The sequence below is a fragment of the Aedes aegypti genome, chromosome 2 (assembly GCF_002204515.2).
Source record: "Aedes aegypti strain LVP_AGWG chromosome 2, AaegL5.0 Primary Assembly, whole genome shotgun sequence".
NCBI classification, from domain to species: domain Eukaryota; kingdom Metazoa; phylum Arthropoda; class Insecta; order Diptera; family Culicidae; genus Aedes; species Aedes aegypti.
The window spans coordinates 376,030,862-376,048,040 of record NC_035108.1 but is presented as its reverse complement, the minus strand read 5'-3'; the positions used below and the strand labels follow the sequence as shown (position 1 = coordinate 376,048,040).

At 39.9% G+C, this 17,179-nt stretch overlaps 1 protein-coding gene across 3 annotated transcripts in view; it reads right to left on the bottom strand.

The window, feature by feature from the left end:
• LOC5572461 overlaps positions 1 to 17,179 on the bottom strand; it is a 252,408-nt gene that overhangs the window by 167,559 nt on the left and 67,670 nt on the right. The window contains exon 1 of one of the 3 annotated variants that reach the window (XM_021846789.1): positions 7,712 to 7,757. The exons of the other annotated variants lie outside the window; for them this stretch is intronic. The gene's annotated coding sequence lies outside the window, so the exon portion shown is untranslated. Of the gene's footprint in view, positions 1 to 7,711; positions 7,758 to 17,179 lie in introns of those variants that run through there. 3 annotated transcript variants of the gene reach the window in all.

Below are 17,179 nucleotides of genomic sequence, written 5' to 3'. Positions count from 1 at the left end.
TGCTCTTGAACTCAAATCTTTCCACCTCAAGTTTGAATCCAAAGATTTCGAATGTTTTAGGAAACGTATCGACATTACGATCTATTGAAAATGTCGAAACAACTGTATCTGTTTTTTTGCTCAGTTTTGATCGAATTCGTGTCGAGCTCAAGATTGCTGACATTGTTGATTTATTGATTTATTTGCAAGAAACGGCTAAGACCGCGTCAAAGTGTAAAATTTTTAGGCCGTGTGTGTGAAAATATTCAGTAGTATTATGATACAGTCGCCTCTCCACATTTTGATATCGAAGGGGCCATCGAGATAGGGAGAGATCAAGACATAGAACAAATTTTTAACGAATACTAGATTGAAAATCACTCCGTTACCAGGAAATAAAAACAAACAGATGTCATTTCGTCTTCGCAAACTGTTTCGAATCTCTAAAATCTAGTCTAGTAACCTTTGATAATGTGCATATCGACATACGGAGAGAAAATTGGGAACGAAAATCACATCGAGATAAGGAGGATATCGAGATATGGAGAGTGAAAATGTACGCAGACTGAAGCGACCGAAAAACCATCGACATAGGGAGCGATATCGAGATGTAGAACATCGAGATGTGGAGAGTCGACTGTACTTGATACTTGATAATACAAAATTTTTTTTTTTAGATCTGCGTTTGATACGCATTTACAAAAAGCTACCAATTACTGTAATCATTGTCTTTTAAAATGGAATAGTAAGAGATCATAGTTCTGAGAATGATATGAAGTGATTTCAGTATTTCCTGAAAATATTATTAATTTCATTAAAATCTAAACTGGACCACTTAACCCCATGAGTACATTTTGGACTACTATGCCCCAATGCATTCACCATGGCAATGGAGCAGAGAGTATCTTTCCATCCGGGAACCAGTTCACGATCTCGCCGGTTTAAGCCAGGTTTGCAAACCGGTTTTGGGGCTTTCTTCTTGCAAAGAACAACCAGCTGGTTGGGAGTCTGTCGGCTGCCTGCACACATGCGTCTCAGCTCGATTGTATGCTAATGGCTATGGCCGTTGCCATGCGAGGCTAACCGTCGCAATACACATCAACATTTTGTCGCCTGCCAGTCAGTTTCTTGCGCTGAGATGTTGAGTCAGCTGGTACAGCAAAATATATTTCTCGACATTAGCAGTTCTATGGGATATGTGAAGGAATATTTCAATACAATTCGGTTTAGATTGATTGAATTAAATCCAAGGACAATTTTGAGGACATAAAATATCTTATTTCTCCCATAAAATATAGTTGGTCGTATTGTGTAATAATGATGTCACAGGAAATTGTTTTTTTTTAAGAACTTGAACTCTAAAACAATTTGGAGAAACTGCAATATTTGGGTAACTGTTTATGCTTTTGAAATGTAATATCTGATGTCGTGATTCAATGAGGCTTCTTGGACATACTCTGGTAGAAGAGTAATTGGAAGCTCATACTTTATATTAACTTTCATATATTGATATCTCAAAACATTTTGGATGACTTAGAATATTCAAAAAAAAATATGTTTTTTCACGTGTCATATCTACAGTTTTTGTGATATCTCGAACTGAAAAACTTAAAATTCGATAAATGTGTTTAGTAGTTTGGACCGATCTTCATCAAATTCCAATGCCGTCTCTTGAAATATGCAGCGCATTTTAAATTCTTTCTTACGTGTAGGATCCACATTTTCAAACCGTGATTTATAGTCATTCACCGTAAAATGCACTGCACATCCTACCATACCGACATTGAAATCGATTCGAAAGAACAGTCAGATTAAAACATAAAATCTACAGTCGATTCCACACTTATCGATACAGTTATATATAAATCGATAAAGATTATAAAAAATCGCTTTCCTTATTCCATGTCCTATTCTCTTCCCATCTGGATTGTCCCATCATTGTCGTAATGTAGACAACCGACTGTTGTCCTATCAAACGATACGGTCCGTCGATGACATTAACGAAGGTCGACAGAATTGGAAAATGACAAAAACCCTAAAAAATGAAACCTTACTCTGCTTGTGAACAATGGGACTCCTGTCTTCTAACCGCAAAGAGGGGAGTTCGCCTCCCGAAGCCGACGTGAAGTGAATGGATCATGTCATTTGCCTGAAAATAGAATTTGCAAGTCGCACTTTTTTCAAAGATGAGACAAGCCCGGAAAAGTCGTTCATCTTCGCGATGCTTGTATCTTTGCAATCCATTTTCCTCGCTGGTGCTGAATCACGCCCTCCCTTCGCTCGGAACCATCCATCGAGCCCTACGACCGAGCTTCACGACCGAATTGGAAGGTCAAGCACCTCTTCAAAAAGAAGCATTGTGTGCTGGATGAGTTTCACAAGTTCAACCAACCGCATGCGCTCTCTCATTAGGTATGGCGGCACGTTGAAGTGGTGGTGTCGTCGGTAGTGGTGAGACGTTACGCATAATAATCGCGTGCACAATAGGCCCATCATTATTGTGGCGACAGCAATCGTGAATCGCTACTGTATTGTGTGATGTTTTCTGGGTTACAAGTTGGTGCTTGAAGCACGTAGCTACCTAATGGGTTGATCCGATTTATAACATTCATAACAACTTGTGAAATAAATGTATTAATCACCAATTGGCCAATAAATGATCCGACATTGTTGTAGATGGGGGCACAATCTTTACATTTGTAGCCTCTTTTTTAGCTAAACAAATCAAAGAATCGAATTAAGTATTCGTGTTTTTTATTCTCATTTCATTTCAGGGAGCGAATAACGGCTCCAAGCTAGGCTCGTGATTGACTGGAAAACAATAAGAGTAGTATAATCTTTACATTTGAAGCCATGTTTGGTTTCTAGTTGAAACAAATCTAATTTCTTGCTAATTTACATTGACATGCCAAGATTTAATGTATGTTTTTTATCTATAATATGTATATATCACCTGTTAAAAGCTGGTCGAACCAAATATCTATAGGAGGAGATCCCCCAGCACCGGACACCTAAGCCGCTAAATTCGTAATTCAAAAACTATTTATTTTATAGGTCTTGGTGCCTATTCATGATGAATATTATCGTTTTTGTAGTGTACAAACATAAATTTGATGTATTTTAATGCCAAATTGACCAATATTAAAATGTGCCACCCAATACCGGAAATGATCTCGAAATGCCTCGAATTCTGTAAATTTGCACATGATTGAATGTTTTTACTCAAGGAGTAGTGTTTTACTGCCAATTCAATGAATTTTCAACATTCTCAAGAGTAATTTGAGTTTTACTTAGTGTGCAAGTGGTTCATCAAAAAATATTTTTCATTTAAGATGAAAAATAACACATATTACGAGTTGTTCTGGATTTTCATTCTGCTTATTTTTATTGCATTTTTATTAATATCATGATCAATAGAATCCATGAAAAATGAAATTATTCAAAGACATTGATGTAAAGATATCATGTAACAAATGAAGCTGTCCGAAACTGAGGGACAGGAGGCGCTAGACCAAAATTGTAGTTTGACCATATACATAGTATAGACAGAGTTGCTTAATATCAAATATATCAGCTGATGGCTGATGGTCTAAAACTATCACTATCACTTGCGAACTATCAATTTCACTTTGATTTGACAACCAACAGCAGTGATGCTACATCGCACTCTAGAACATAATCTCTGCGGAATGAGTGATCACGTGGTAATTATCCATGCTCTTACTGTTTTTCAGTGACCAACAAAAAGCTTCAACCTATCTGCAACTTTGTCAAAAATATCATACTGATAAATGGCCATTTTAACTGCTTAATTTAAGGCTAAACTTAACCCATCAATGATATCCTTAGTATATCGCCATCAATGCACTTGTGATGGAGTAGACAGTGTGATGTTGATATAATATAGATTGATTCGAATTGTATCACAGTCGGCCTGTACAAATCAGCAAATTTTAAGCGTTGATAGTGACAGCGAGCAACTCTGTATATAGTTCAAATATTTATGGTACAAAATACAATCTCACTTTCAAATTATAATTTTTCCATTGTTCCTGCGAGATCAAAATTATTTTTCCATATTCAAAATCAATTTTAAATAAATTAAAATTGAGAGCGATACGTCAACTTTTTATCGGTTTTCAACAACCCGGTGCTAAGTAGCCATGTTTTTGAGGTCGACATCAAACTCAAGAACAACAACGTACATTGACGTAATCATATTAGGGAAATTTGTCTCCGATATTCAAATGTATTCCACGCTAACCACACCAACTCTAATTACCTTGTTGTATGGCAAACGAATAGTTAGCAACCGTTTGTTTGTGCTAAACTGTTGTTGAGAGAAAAAAAAATACCTGGCAAAAAAATTTCGCCTTCCTCGATTGTTAGCACTTAAACGACTATTTGTTTACAAACATTGAGTTGTCAGTGGGAACCACTTCGCATTGGGAACCAAAGATGTTTGCTCGATATTTTCCAATGGGGTAGTATAGGCTGTGTCAGGAGGCTGATTTTCAAACATCTGTTTTTTTTTCCAAAATAGCGTGTATGTTACAAGGATGTGTTATTCTACGCAACCATTCCTCTCTATAATAGCTTCCTTTTCTTCTGCTACACCACCTTGATTGGACCATGATTTCTAATTTTTTTGACGGTGTCCGGTATTGGGTGCTATTCAGTACTGAAGGATCTCCCCCTATGCCAAATAGGGTGAGTGTGCCAATAATTTCCTGTTACACTCAGGTTGGCTACGTTTGTTCTTATGAGCAGTTCGGTGTTCCTACAGACTGCCCAAGTATCCACTGGCCTGCTAATTCGCCTTTTTGACCTTATACGGCTAGTAAAGAGCATGTCAGCTGTATTATAGCACTATATTGGCACGCAAGGCGAATTAGGGTGCTATCTGGTTACTTAGGTGAACCAAGTGTTTTATAATGATTCCAGGAATACGTACCCCAACCGTTCGGAATAACAAAATATTTGCATTATTTGCTATAATAGTTGAGCTTATCTCTTTGATGGAACATCTATATCAAAATAGCATCGGAAAAATCAGAATTGACGGAGTCCTTATGGCTTATCTTTACAAGGCCAAAATATTATTTAGTCCAGTCTGTCTGAAAACCGACTAATTATAAATCGAAAGTATGCGGCGAAAGTTGGCCACTCTGTATATCGAGTAACCAGCACGAAGATACTCTATTCCCTGACAAGTCGAGAAAATTGCCAATATGACGAGATCCACAACCAGCGGGATCCAAACCCACAATCCTCAGCTTGATCTTGCTGTAAAGCTGTGCGTTTGCCGCAACAGATATTGTTGGCAAACCTGGAGAACGACTACGAAGATCACGGACTAGATTACGATGACCAACAGCAGCAGTAGAACAGCAAGAGCAAACAGCAGCAACCCGACGATTCGAACGGTACGGCTGAGAACAAGGCTAAGACTGCTGCAAACCGCTTATACTTTGAAGGACTTCAATGGTTCTTTCTTTCGCGCGAAACGATAAAATGCACCGGAGGCGATTTGTACTTCGAATGTTTATTCGATCAGTATCGAAACAAGACTGACTGAGCCCAAGCAATCTTCTCTAAGAGAACCCAAAATGATCAAGGCCTGCCTAAGACTAACGCGCAAGCTCGATCGGCACGTCACCGATCGAATTCTCCCAACATTCTTTCCTAAATGTATGGTGAGTTACAATAGCAGTGAGTACTGTTTCACGTGGCTCAAATGGGATAGTTAAATGATAATTTGATAATAAGAACGAATTCAATTAAATGTCAGCATGATTACGAACAGATAACTTTGCCCCAGAAAATATTTCCATAAAATGTGAAGATTTTCTTAAGTTCCATATCATTTTATTTTTACCAAATAAGGAATTAAATAACAAAATGTACTCAAGATGTAAGCTTTTTTGCAGCATTTTGCAACTATTCAACTTTTAATTTTTTTTATATATTTTCTCTTTTTATGGCACTTTCCAACAACGTTATGTATGGGTACCTCGGGTAATATGCACCCCTAGAGTAAAACAACTTTTCAGGGTTACTATGAATGTATTGGAAAAACGGAGATATTTTTCATAAAATTTTTCATGACGTATATTGAGGATCTTTCCGATCAGTAATCTGATAAAAAATAAACTCCAAATTACTTCAAAAAGAGCAAAACAAACACCGTGGTCGTTTTGCCTCAATGGTGCGTATTACCCCAGTTCCTTTAAAATGTAATGATAGGAAAAAATATTCGAAGTTCAAGAAAAGCGATTCCAGTTTGCTTTTGTGTATGTGGTCCACTGAACTGGCAATTTGAAACAACTTTGTCGAAGACATGATTTTTTATTTATTTATTTATTTATTTATTTTTTAACTTCAAACTTTGAAAGAGGGAAACGCCCCTTTGAGTGATTTCTAACTGATATCTTTCTCAAAAAGGCATAAAATCTCTTTATCTTTTCAAAAAACATTACAAAATAAACAATCCTAAAAATAAAAGGCTCAAACGGCATTGATCCATAGCAGAGCCAAGGTCTTGAAAGATCGAGAGGTCATTGAAAATGTCCATATATACTAGGATACCACACATAGTAAACAACTCTTCAAATCTGAAAAGAAACATACGAAAAGGGAAAAAACAGTATCATACATAATAAGAGATGTCATTCAATGATTTTTCTATCTCTTATACTTTTCGAGATATATGCCGTTGTATGTGAATGGCCCCTTAAAATCATATTTTTAATCATAACTATTTTCCAAGAATTTTGACATTTTTTGTGCTTTGTACAAAGCTTTTGTCATGAAAAAACCCATGTTTTTGCTGAACATATCATCACGCTATCTTTTGAAGTAACAAAATTATTAATGAAATACTCTTTTTCAAGGGGTAGCTTAGGCCCCTATAACTGCCCTTCGGCGCAATATGGTCAGACAACTCTTACAAATCATGAAAGTACCATATCTGCCCTTTATGCAGATGATAAAAACATTTGTCTATAAGCGTCTTTTTATGGGTTCTTACTATTGAACGAATAAGCCTTATTAAAACGATTTCTATCGATAATTCCTTTACTTCAAGAGATAGAGAGGTGCGATGTTCAGCAAAAACATGCGTTAAATTCATTTCAAATGTTTGCTCCCCCGTACTTAAACGATTTTTATAATGCTAAATGGCCTCCTCCCAAATTTTAAAATGATTCAGAAGAAGTTTGTGTACACCATTTGAAGTTTATATGAAGATTACAATGGAAATCGCCAACCTTTTTGTTCAGCCATCTATCTCTTCGTGATAATATTTTATGGAAAAGTGAACCAACTCGTTTCGTGTGAAATCCTTTCAGCTACAACTTAGCTTCAACTTCAAATGGCGCGTACACAACCAAATTTCTTCCAAGTCACTTTAAATTTTGGGAGAATGATTTTGATGATAATTGAAACCGTTTAAACATAGGGGAGCAAAAACTTCAAAATTTGCATCAGTCTAATGATCACAAATAACTTTCTTAGTATATTCCATAGAGACATCTGATAAATACGAAAAACTCCCATCGGATGTTGTAGTCGACCGCAAAAATATAATGGTCTCATTTTATTTTGCTTCTATACACTTGGTCCAGTATGCCTGCAGAAAAGTTGTGGCTCTCTGACTTAACGCCGACCACTCGACTCCACAAACATTTTTCAAACCATAAATAAAGGTCGTTGCTGAAGATATTGTACTTACAACCATGTTGATATGTTTCCAAAGTTCATAAAGCCGAGTTATTCACCTGTAAATAAAAGTGTAAAATACAACTTATAGTATTGAGTGTACTATTGCATAAAAGTCTATAAAACATATTATCGAGAAAAAAGTCATTTTGAACAATTGCAATTGTTTTAGGTAGTTTTCCATTAAATCGTAATATCTTGCGCACATTATTAAATCATATTTTCTTGCGCATATATTTTGGATTCGTGCGTAAGGGTGCATATGTATGTTTATGTTACTAACGTGTGCATTTCAAAAATGTAATGATTTGACACTGTTTCTGGACGATTTGAGCTGCTGCAATGTGAGTACTTAAAACATGCGGAAATAAGAAATAAAGGTATGTGCGTGCGACAAACAGCTCACTTTAGGCAAGATATCGGCTGGATGCGAATGTTAGATCGTATTTCCTTTTCCAGTGTGAGAGCTATAGGTTTTTACAAACTTAACAAAGCGTTGTCCCCCGGAAAAAAATTCCAGATTATTTCCGTTTTAAGGTACACCGGGGCAAGTTGAAACGGGTGGGGCAAGATGAAATGCTAAGTTTTGAAAATGATGCCAACAAAGGAGATTGGGCAAATCTGGGCCCGGAATGTACACAGATAACTCTTATATCATTTGAAAGATCTAAATGAGACAAGAAAAAGTTGGTATGGGGCCAAAAATATCCGTCGTGGGAGAAAAAAGTTATTTGGCATGGTTTGAGATGGATTTCTGAGGTATTTGTTTTTTTTTTACTTTATTTTTAATTAATTAACAATGAAAAAATAAACTTTAATCTGCACCTTTATAATGATAAAACATTCTTTATTATATAGAAGTGAATGAAGGCTTTGATTCATAGATGAAAACATTACATGGTGATGCTTCACGGTAATACATTGACTACATTGACAAATCTTGAAAACTACATATGGTCATTCAGTTAAGTTTCCTACCATACCCTGGCACCCACATTACACCAACCACAATTCTCGAAAACGTATTCAAACAGACTCAAATCAAAAAAGTATACAAACTTACTTTATAGATTCAACGTGTTCCGCAGACCAAATTCTACACATTTTGCTCTAAACCAACCCGATTTTTCACTTCTAGAACGTTTACTTTCCGGATTTACAAAACGACGAAAGTAAGATTTTCAACTTTCGCTACCTAACCACTACTTTCGCCGCTCCGTTGTATGGAGAGACAAAGTGACGTAACCACGAATCAAAACAAAACACTACTTGAGTCGATTTTACACTGGTATAAAAACGTCGAAAGTAACTGAATAAATCGGCTTATCTTTTTTTTAATAAAATTTTTGTGGGAAATAACAGGAACTCCCTAGCTTTTGAATGCGAGCTTATTGAATGCAAAATTTAAGCAATGTACACGGCGAAAAAATGTCAAAAAGGTGATTCATTTTAAAACAGTTTTAGAAGATAGGTTTTGATTCTTCTAAATAAATTTTCTCAAAACCGTATGGAAGTTACTTACGTCGATTTGAAAAAGTAATCGAGAATTGTTCAAGCATGGGAAACATTCACTCGAATATTGCATTTCTCTCGCTCACATCCACAAGCGGTCAAGAGCGAGATTGCCGTTTCTCCGACCAAGCTGAGTGTTTCAATTTCCAATGCGCTTTCTTCTTGTTAGCCGAGCGACAAGATAGACAAAAACGGCAACAGAATGGTTCACTACCGACTCCTTGTGCCGAAGGCATCGCAGGCTTCAAGTGCGTGAGACTTTGTTTGTGAGACTCACCGAAAAGAAGCACACGATCATCGTTTTGACGTGCGCTTGAAATGAGACTTCTCTCTTCTCTCTCTTTTCCTGTTTGTCGCATCGCACGTACATAGGAAACTCGAGCGCTGTGCGACTGCATCGTTTGTCGCATTTAGCAATGTGCGAACCGCATGCCACCGTAGCGCATGTATCGTCTCATGAGACTTAGCTCATGAGGCTTCCATATGTACGAGGCAGCAGCGTAAATGTGTAGTACAGTGTCTTACCGATTTTGGCAACAAGGCTCAATTTTTATGTTGCCAAAATGGGGATGTTGCCAAATTCGGGAATTTCGAAATGCTTATGTTTTTATCATTCTAATCTCTAAAAGTATCAGAAACAGGCGTTGCAGAATTCGCTCTCATTTGAGAATGAAGCACGATCAAAGCAAGCAAAGAAAAACATCCCATCTGTTGCGGTCCACGATCGTCATTGTATCGCAAGGTGTAATAAGTCTGATAAATGGAAGCAGCGAGCGAGAGCCCCAACGAGAGAGCGATGATAAAATCCATTTTTCTCGCTTGTTTACCGTTGGGGATAGGTGTTTTTCTTTACTGGCACGATAAACAATCCACGAACTTCCAATAACAACAGTGTCCCCCAGGCTTGGAGCATGTTTTGGGGGGTTTTATCATGCACTACTATCCCCCCAATCTGATCAAACTTGTAGCAGTATACGATAAACAGTCTCTCATAATGTGCAGCATGTTATGATAGTTACAGAGAGCGATACGTGAGAGATTCTCTCAATTTTCTCAGGATTCAATCCCTGATCAGAAAATGCGTGGCAATTTCTACGAATGATGTGAAAAATGTCTGGGAGCCTTCTTCAGTACAGCTTTTGATTCAAAAGCAGAAACATCATGTACTGATTATATGCACAATCTGAAAAGCACACTTGTTGTACACAGTACAAGCGTGGTATAACTTTCAGTGACGATTTGTGACTGTTCTAGAGCGCAAAAGTGCAGTTTTAAAGCCAGACCATATTGAAGGTAGCAGATTATGAATACAGGTTCGGTTGAGGTTCCTTTCGGGTGAGTTTATTTTAGGGATTCCTTGAACATAGAGCGCAATTTTGGTGACCACACGTCTTAATAGTGAACAAGGTACACCCGATTCTGTTTTTGCACGGACTATTTTTGCACGGATTTTTTTTACACGGCTTTTTTTGCACGGTTTCTCGAAATAACACGGATTTTTTTTGCACGGTTTCTCGAAATAACACGGATTTTTTTTGCACGGTTTCTCGAAATAACACGGATTTTTTTTGCACGGTTTCTTGAAATAACACGGTTGTTCGTAAAGTAATTCTTGAAATTCCATATGAATTCCTGGGATTCTGACTGGATTTTTGTAGTGGGGCCGACGAGTAGATGCCGGAAATAGATGTCCGGTGCCAATTGGGAATCCAAGATGGCGACTTCCGGTTTGGGAAAATCACTTGGAACCCATGCAATATGGGTATTTTTGGAACGGGACCGGCGAGTAAATGCCGGAAGCAGATGTCCGGTGCCAATTGGGAATCCAAGATGGCGACTTCCGGTTTGGGAAAATCACTTGGAACCCATGCAATATGGGTATTTTTGGAACGGGACCGGCGAGTAAATGCCGGAAGCAGATGTCCGGTGCCAATTGGGAATCCAAGATGGCGACTTCCGATTTGGGAAAATCACTTGGAACACATGCAATATGGGTATTTTTGGAACGGGACCGACGAGTAAATGCCGGAGATCGATGTCCGGTGCTAATTAGGAATCCAAGATGGTGACTTCCGGTTTGGGAAAATCACTTGGAACCCATGCAATATGGGTATTTTTGGAACGGAACCGGCGAGTAAATGCCCCTGTTCTTAAATATTTTCAAAACTGCAAAACCATTCATGTTGTATATTGCAATACCAAATCATCTCAGATTTATGCATAAAAATTGAAAAACAAGAACATCAAAAATCAAATTCCGGCTAATCGAGTCTTAAATTCCGGAGATTCGAATCCCGGATAATCGAGTCCCCGGATAATCGAGTCTCCGGATAATCGAGTCCGACCTGTAATCATTTATTTTTTCTTCTTTTTAATTGTAGAGAAGAATCATATAAATGTTAACAATGCCCAAAGAATTTTGAGCATGGGCTTTTTACTCACTCAATTGGGAATCCAAGATGGCGACTTCCGGTTTGGGAAAATCACTTGGAACCCATGCAATATGGGTATTTTTGGAACGGGACCGGCGAGTAAATGCCGGAAGCAGATGTCCGGTGCCAATTGGGAATCCAAGATGGCGACTTCCGGTTTGGGAAAATCACTTGGAACCCATGCAAAATGGGTATTTTTGGAACGGGGCCGACGAGTAGATGCCGGAAATCGATGTCCGGTGCCAATTGGGAATCCAAGATGGCGACTTCCGGTTTGGGAAAATCACTTGGAACCCATGCAATATGGGTATTTTTGGAACGGGACCGGCGAGTAAATGCCGGAAGCAGATGTCCGGTGCCAATTGGGAATCCAAGATGGCGACTTCCGGTTTGGGAAAATCACTTGGAACCCATGCAAAATGGGTATTTTTGGAACGGGGCCGACGAGTAGATGCCGGAAATCGATGTCCGGTGCCAATTGGGAATCCAAGATGGCGACTTCCGGTTTGGGAAAATCACTTGGAACCCATGCAAAATGGGTATTTTTGGAACGGGGCCGACGAGTAGATGCCGGAAATCGATGTCCGGTGCCAATTGGGAATCCAAGATGGCGACTTCCGGTTTGGGAAAATCACTTGGAACACATGCAATATGGGTATTTTTGGAACGGGACCGACGAGTAAATGCCGGAGATCGATGTCCGGTGCTAATTAGGAATCCAAGATGGTGACTTCCGGTTTGGGAAAATCACTTGGAACCCATGCAATATGGGTATTTTTGGAACGGGACCGACTAGTAAATGCCGGAAATAGATGTCCGGTGCCAATTGGGAATCCAAGATGGCGACTTCCGGTTTGGAAAAATCACTTGGAACCCAAACAATATGGGTATTTTTGGAACGGGGCCGACGAGTAGATGCCGGAAATAGATGTCCGGTGCCAATTGGGAATCCAAGATGGCGACTTCCGATTTGGGAAAATCACTTGGAACACATGAAATATGGGTATTTTTGGAACGGGACCGACGAGTAGATGCCGGAAATAGATGTCCGGTGCCAATTGGGAATCCAAGATGGCGACTTCCGGTTTGGAAAAATCACTTGGAACCCAAACAATATGGGTATTTTTGGAACGGGGCCGACGAGTAGATGCCGGAAATAGATGTCCGGTGCCAATTGGGAATCCAAGATGGCGATTTCCGGTTTGGGAAAATCACTTGGAACCCATGCAATATGGGTATTTTTGTAACGGGACCGACGAGTAGATGCCGGAAATAGATGTCCGGTGCCAATTGGGAATCCAATATGGCAACTTCCGGTTTGGGAAAATCACTTGGAACCCATGAAATATGGGTATTTTTGGAACGGGACCGACGAGTAAATGCCGGAAGCAGATGTCCGGTTCCAATTGTGTAACAGTGTTACAAGAAGAACACTTGGTTATCATTTCATAACGCTATTCATTCACGCCAAAAAAAAAAATAAAATAAAATTTAAAACCTAAGTTGACGCATGGGACCAGCAAGGGTTAAACGATAACTTTTGTACAACATGAGCGCCGCTAGTAGTGGGAGATTGAACCACAATTTTAAACCACTCGATTGGTAACTTTGTTGTGATTATTTCATCACCTAAGAACGATGATCATCAGGCTCATCAGTTGGACTGCCAACTGAAGAGTTGTTTTTCTAAAATACAATAGACTTACAGAACAAAAAAACGGCTTAGCGTCGGGGCACAATTGAAAAATAAAAACTACGATCAAGTCTTCTCAGTTCGGTCGTTGAAAGAGTCAGACGTTCTTTAGATGAAAAGTTGAAATCTAAGTGGTATCATAAGACGATCAGAAAGTTAAAGTGCGTGTAATTTAATGCTAATTTTGAATCCAAATGTATTAATTAAACTAAATTGTATTTACAGTAGGAGAAGTTAAGGTGGATAAAAGTGAAGCTAAATTGATTGGCCCTAATGAAAAGTTTTTGAGTACAAAGTGTGGGTAAAATTTAGAAGAACAAATAGAAGCAAATCAAATAATTATTACCTGAATTTATAGAAAACTCCTGAAGTTACAAAAACTGAAAAAAAACTGCACACAATTCTGTAGTGCAGGTGCAGAATTCCCTCGAGGACCAGGTATATCTCTCTACTTTTTATTTAAACCATATTGTAATGCGAATGTGAGCAAAATTGTAATGCGAATGTGTATTATCTCATTGAAGGACATCATTATCCTTCAAGTGAAGGTGTCGGTGTAGGGTGCAGGAAATAGCGACACGCCGTCGTTGTTTCTAGGGACGAATCCGAAGCCCGGCGGCTTGTAGGCCTGCCCTCGTCGTCGAGCCAGCATTCGACCCTCGCGCATCCCAGGGCCCAAGGGTATCCACGCCCTTAGGAGACGATCGGTCGCCAAATTCGCATCGTGCTCCGCGGTCTCGAAGGGAATATCAAGAGGAGTCCTCGTTCATGGAAGCTCCCTCCATCGGTGCAAAGCGTGAAACCATCAGCATTTGAACTGACAGCATCGGGATCGCTTAAACGCAATCGAAGACAATCACCTGCGTAGTTCCGATCGTCGAGCCGCCGTGCAGTTCGGCCATCAGTCAATACGCCGCCGAAGTAGTTTGGCCGTCGCACCATTCTGCCGAGGGTATAGGTGCTCACCACTGAGATCGGGTTCTACCGGGGGTGCCGCACACCACTCGCAACACGTTGCGACGAAGAGCCGTGAAGCAGCCGCCACCGAGTGAACTGTAGTGTTGCGCGACATACCGTATGTATCCCCCCCTGCTGTGACATCGTTGGAATCAACCGGCATGCTGCTCAAACAGGTCAGATCTAGCTGATTAAGTTAAATACTCATTCGCAAAGAAACCTATATACACCAATAGTAGTTTTAAGATTATTGCTCTATACGTTTTAATATCCATGGATAAGAAGTTTTTAAATTCCCTTAAGGCCTGAAATATAACGTAAGAAATAAGAAAATTTGATCGTTGTCGGGACTTGAAGTTATAATTTTGTTCTTTCGGTTGATCCTTGTTTTTTGGGTGAAATTGAACGGCAATTGCCTTACGATTGGTTCGGGATTAGTCTAATTAAGGAACACGACTCGCCTTGAGGAGTCTCGCTGGGAGATCTTGCTGATCCACATGTGGGTAGACTTGGTTTGCTCACTTGGCGCATAAGTGGATTAAGTTGTTATGACATTCTGACCTCGTGACGCGTAACCGTTACATTTTGGCGCCCAACGTGGGGCCCTTTGAAAAATTAGGGGGCTTGAATCAATTTAGGAACAAATTTTGCATTCGAATACGACTTTGATTTCATTTCATTTCTTTTCGATTTCGATTATTCTAAGAATCATAGTTTAAGGATCAATACTCACGTGAATTAAAGAAAATCGGTTTATTTTGTAGGTTTAGTTTTTCGTTTTTTTTCCAAGTTCTTTAGTTGAAGTTATCTAAAATAGGGGAAAAGTATCGTTAGGACTAAGAATTGAAAAAAAATTAGCTGGAGTCTTCTTTGATGTATTTTTTTCTCTGGGTTGGTTTGTATTCCCTTTTGTTTTTTTTGCATTGATTCACATTGATTAATCTCCTTTTTTGAATATTGAATTGACTTTCTATTTACGTGCGATGGCTTACGCGAGCAATCAAATTGGTTTAGGGGCGTATATTAACCCTAGTGACCTTCTACCCGATGAAGTTCAATACGAACTAGAACTTCGAGGGGTGAACATGTCTCGAGCTCCTTTAGTCGAGCAACGAGGCATGCTACGCAATTTGCAATTGGATGAGCTTCGTAGCCCAAAACTGATTAAATCCAAGAAAACTATTTTGGACGAACTTGCAGTGATTCAAGTGAAACTGATCACCATAAGACAAGAGTTTGAGATACAAGGAGTACGACAGTACTTGATATCTCGCTTACGGCATGTTCGTTTGAGAGTGTTACGACTGAATGCCATCAATGCGGAACAGGAGAAAGTTAGGGAAGACTTGTTAGAGGAAATCGATTTTCTGTTCGATCATTTCGGGAGTCCAGATGATCGCACACCTGTGATGGTAGAAGAGAGAGCGGCCGCTCAAGGAGGGACAGTGAGAATTCCCAGGGACCCAACATTGGAATTTCCTCCACCCCCAGGCGTTGCGCGTTCATCGGGAATCGCGACTGTGGTTAAATCGAACTTAGCTGGTAACACCACGACATTTTTGGGTGGGTTAAATCGTCCTCGAGTCGCTTTTCAGCCGAGTCTGAGCTCAGGATCGCCTGGTCTCACCAACGCAGCATTTAGCAGTCACCCATCACAAGGGATCATGTCGATCCCCCATGAAGAAGGAGAAGCAGCGAACCTCCCAGCAATGATACCTCCACCTGCAGAGGAACTAGGGGTCGAAGTGGTGTCTAATGAGCCGGAATTCCCAACTCCACCACTTTTGGACTTCAACTTCGGAATCGAGGATACACTCCATCATCCGAGGGCATCGCAATCAATGCCAGAAAATAATCTTGGACCTGAAGGTCCGTCAAGTCATTCTGGACCACCCCAACCATCTGCGCAATTTCAGTCGACACAAAACTTCAATCGCATTCTCGATCAACAGATACCTCCTCCGACAGCGGATCCACCTCACGAGAGTCCGGTGACCCCGACAATTACTGAAAGCATAAGGCTTCGAGCTGAGGTTAGTCGAATAGTCGAAGACGTTTTGACTAATCAACTGGAAGGAATAATGATACGAATTGCCCAAGGAATGCAGGAATTCCAGAGTAGGATGTCACAATCTGAAGGAAGACGCGTAGAAAACGTTCCTCAGAATCCCAATCCCTATACAACAGTCCAGAGAGAACCGTTAGAACAGAGAGTTCCGTTACCCGGAAATACCACTACTCGGCAAGGTCCAACTGAAATGCCAAGCTACCGTATACAAAATGCAACCTCAACTCCGGTACCACGAATCGAAAGGGAAATCCGACCACCGCAAGCTCCTCGGAACCCGTCTGCGGAAGTTCATCCTCCATACAATGCCGCAGCGAACTTAGGTGTCGACACCCGAATGTTTCAGAACCGAATTCCAATTAACAAGTGGCCGATTAGGTTCAGTGGAGACCCAAAAGGAATGTCCGTTGAGGAATTCCTGAAGAGAGTCGACGTATTAGCACGCAATAATCAAGTCTCGGAGATGGAACTGCTTAGTAAAGCAAACTTCCTATTCCGGCCAGAATCAGTAGCTGAAATTTGGTATTACACCTTCAGCCACAAGTTTGCATCATGGGATACGTTGAAGTACCATTTAAGGCTTCGTTTCGAAGTGCCCAATAAGGACAAGGTCATCGAACGGGAGATCCGAGAGCGAAAACAATTGCCAAACGAAACGTTCGTCACTTTCATGGGAGAGATAGAACGTTTGTGTCAGCAATTGTCGAAAAAAATGACGGAGAAGACCAGGAAGGGAATTTTGCTCGATAACATGCGTGATTGGTATCGACCCCACTTGGCCTTCATCGACACCGAAGGAATTAGCATTGAGACCTTATG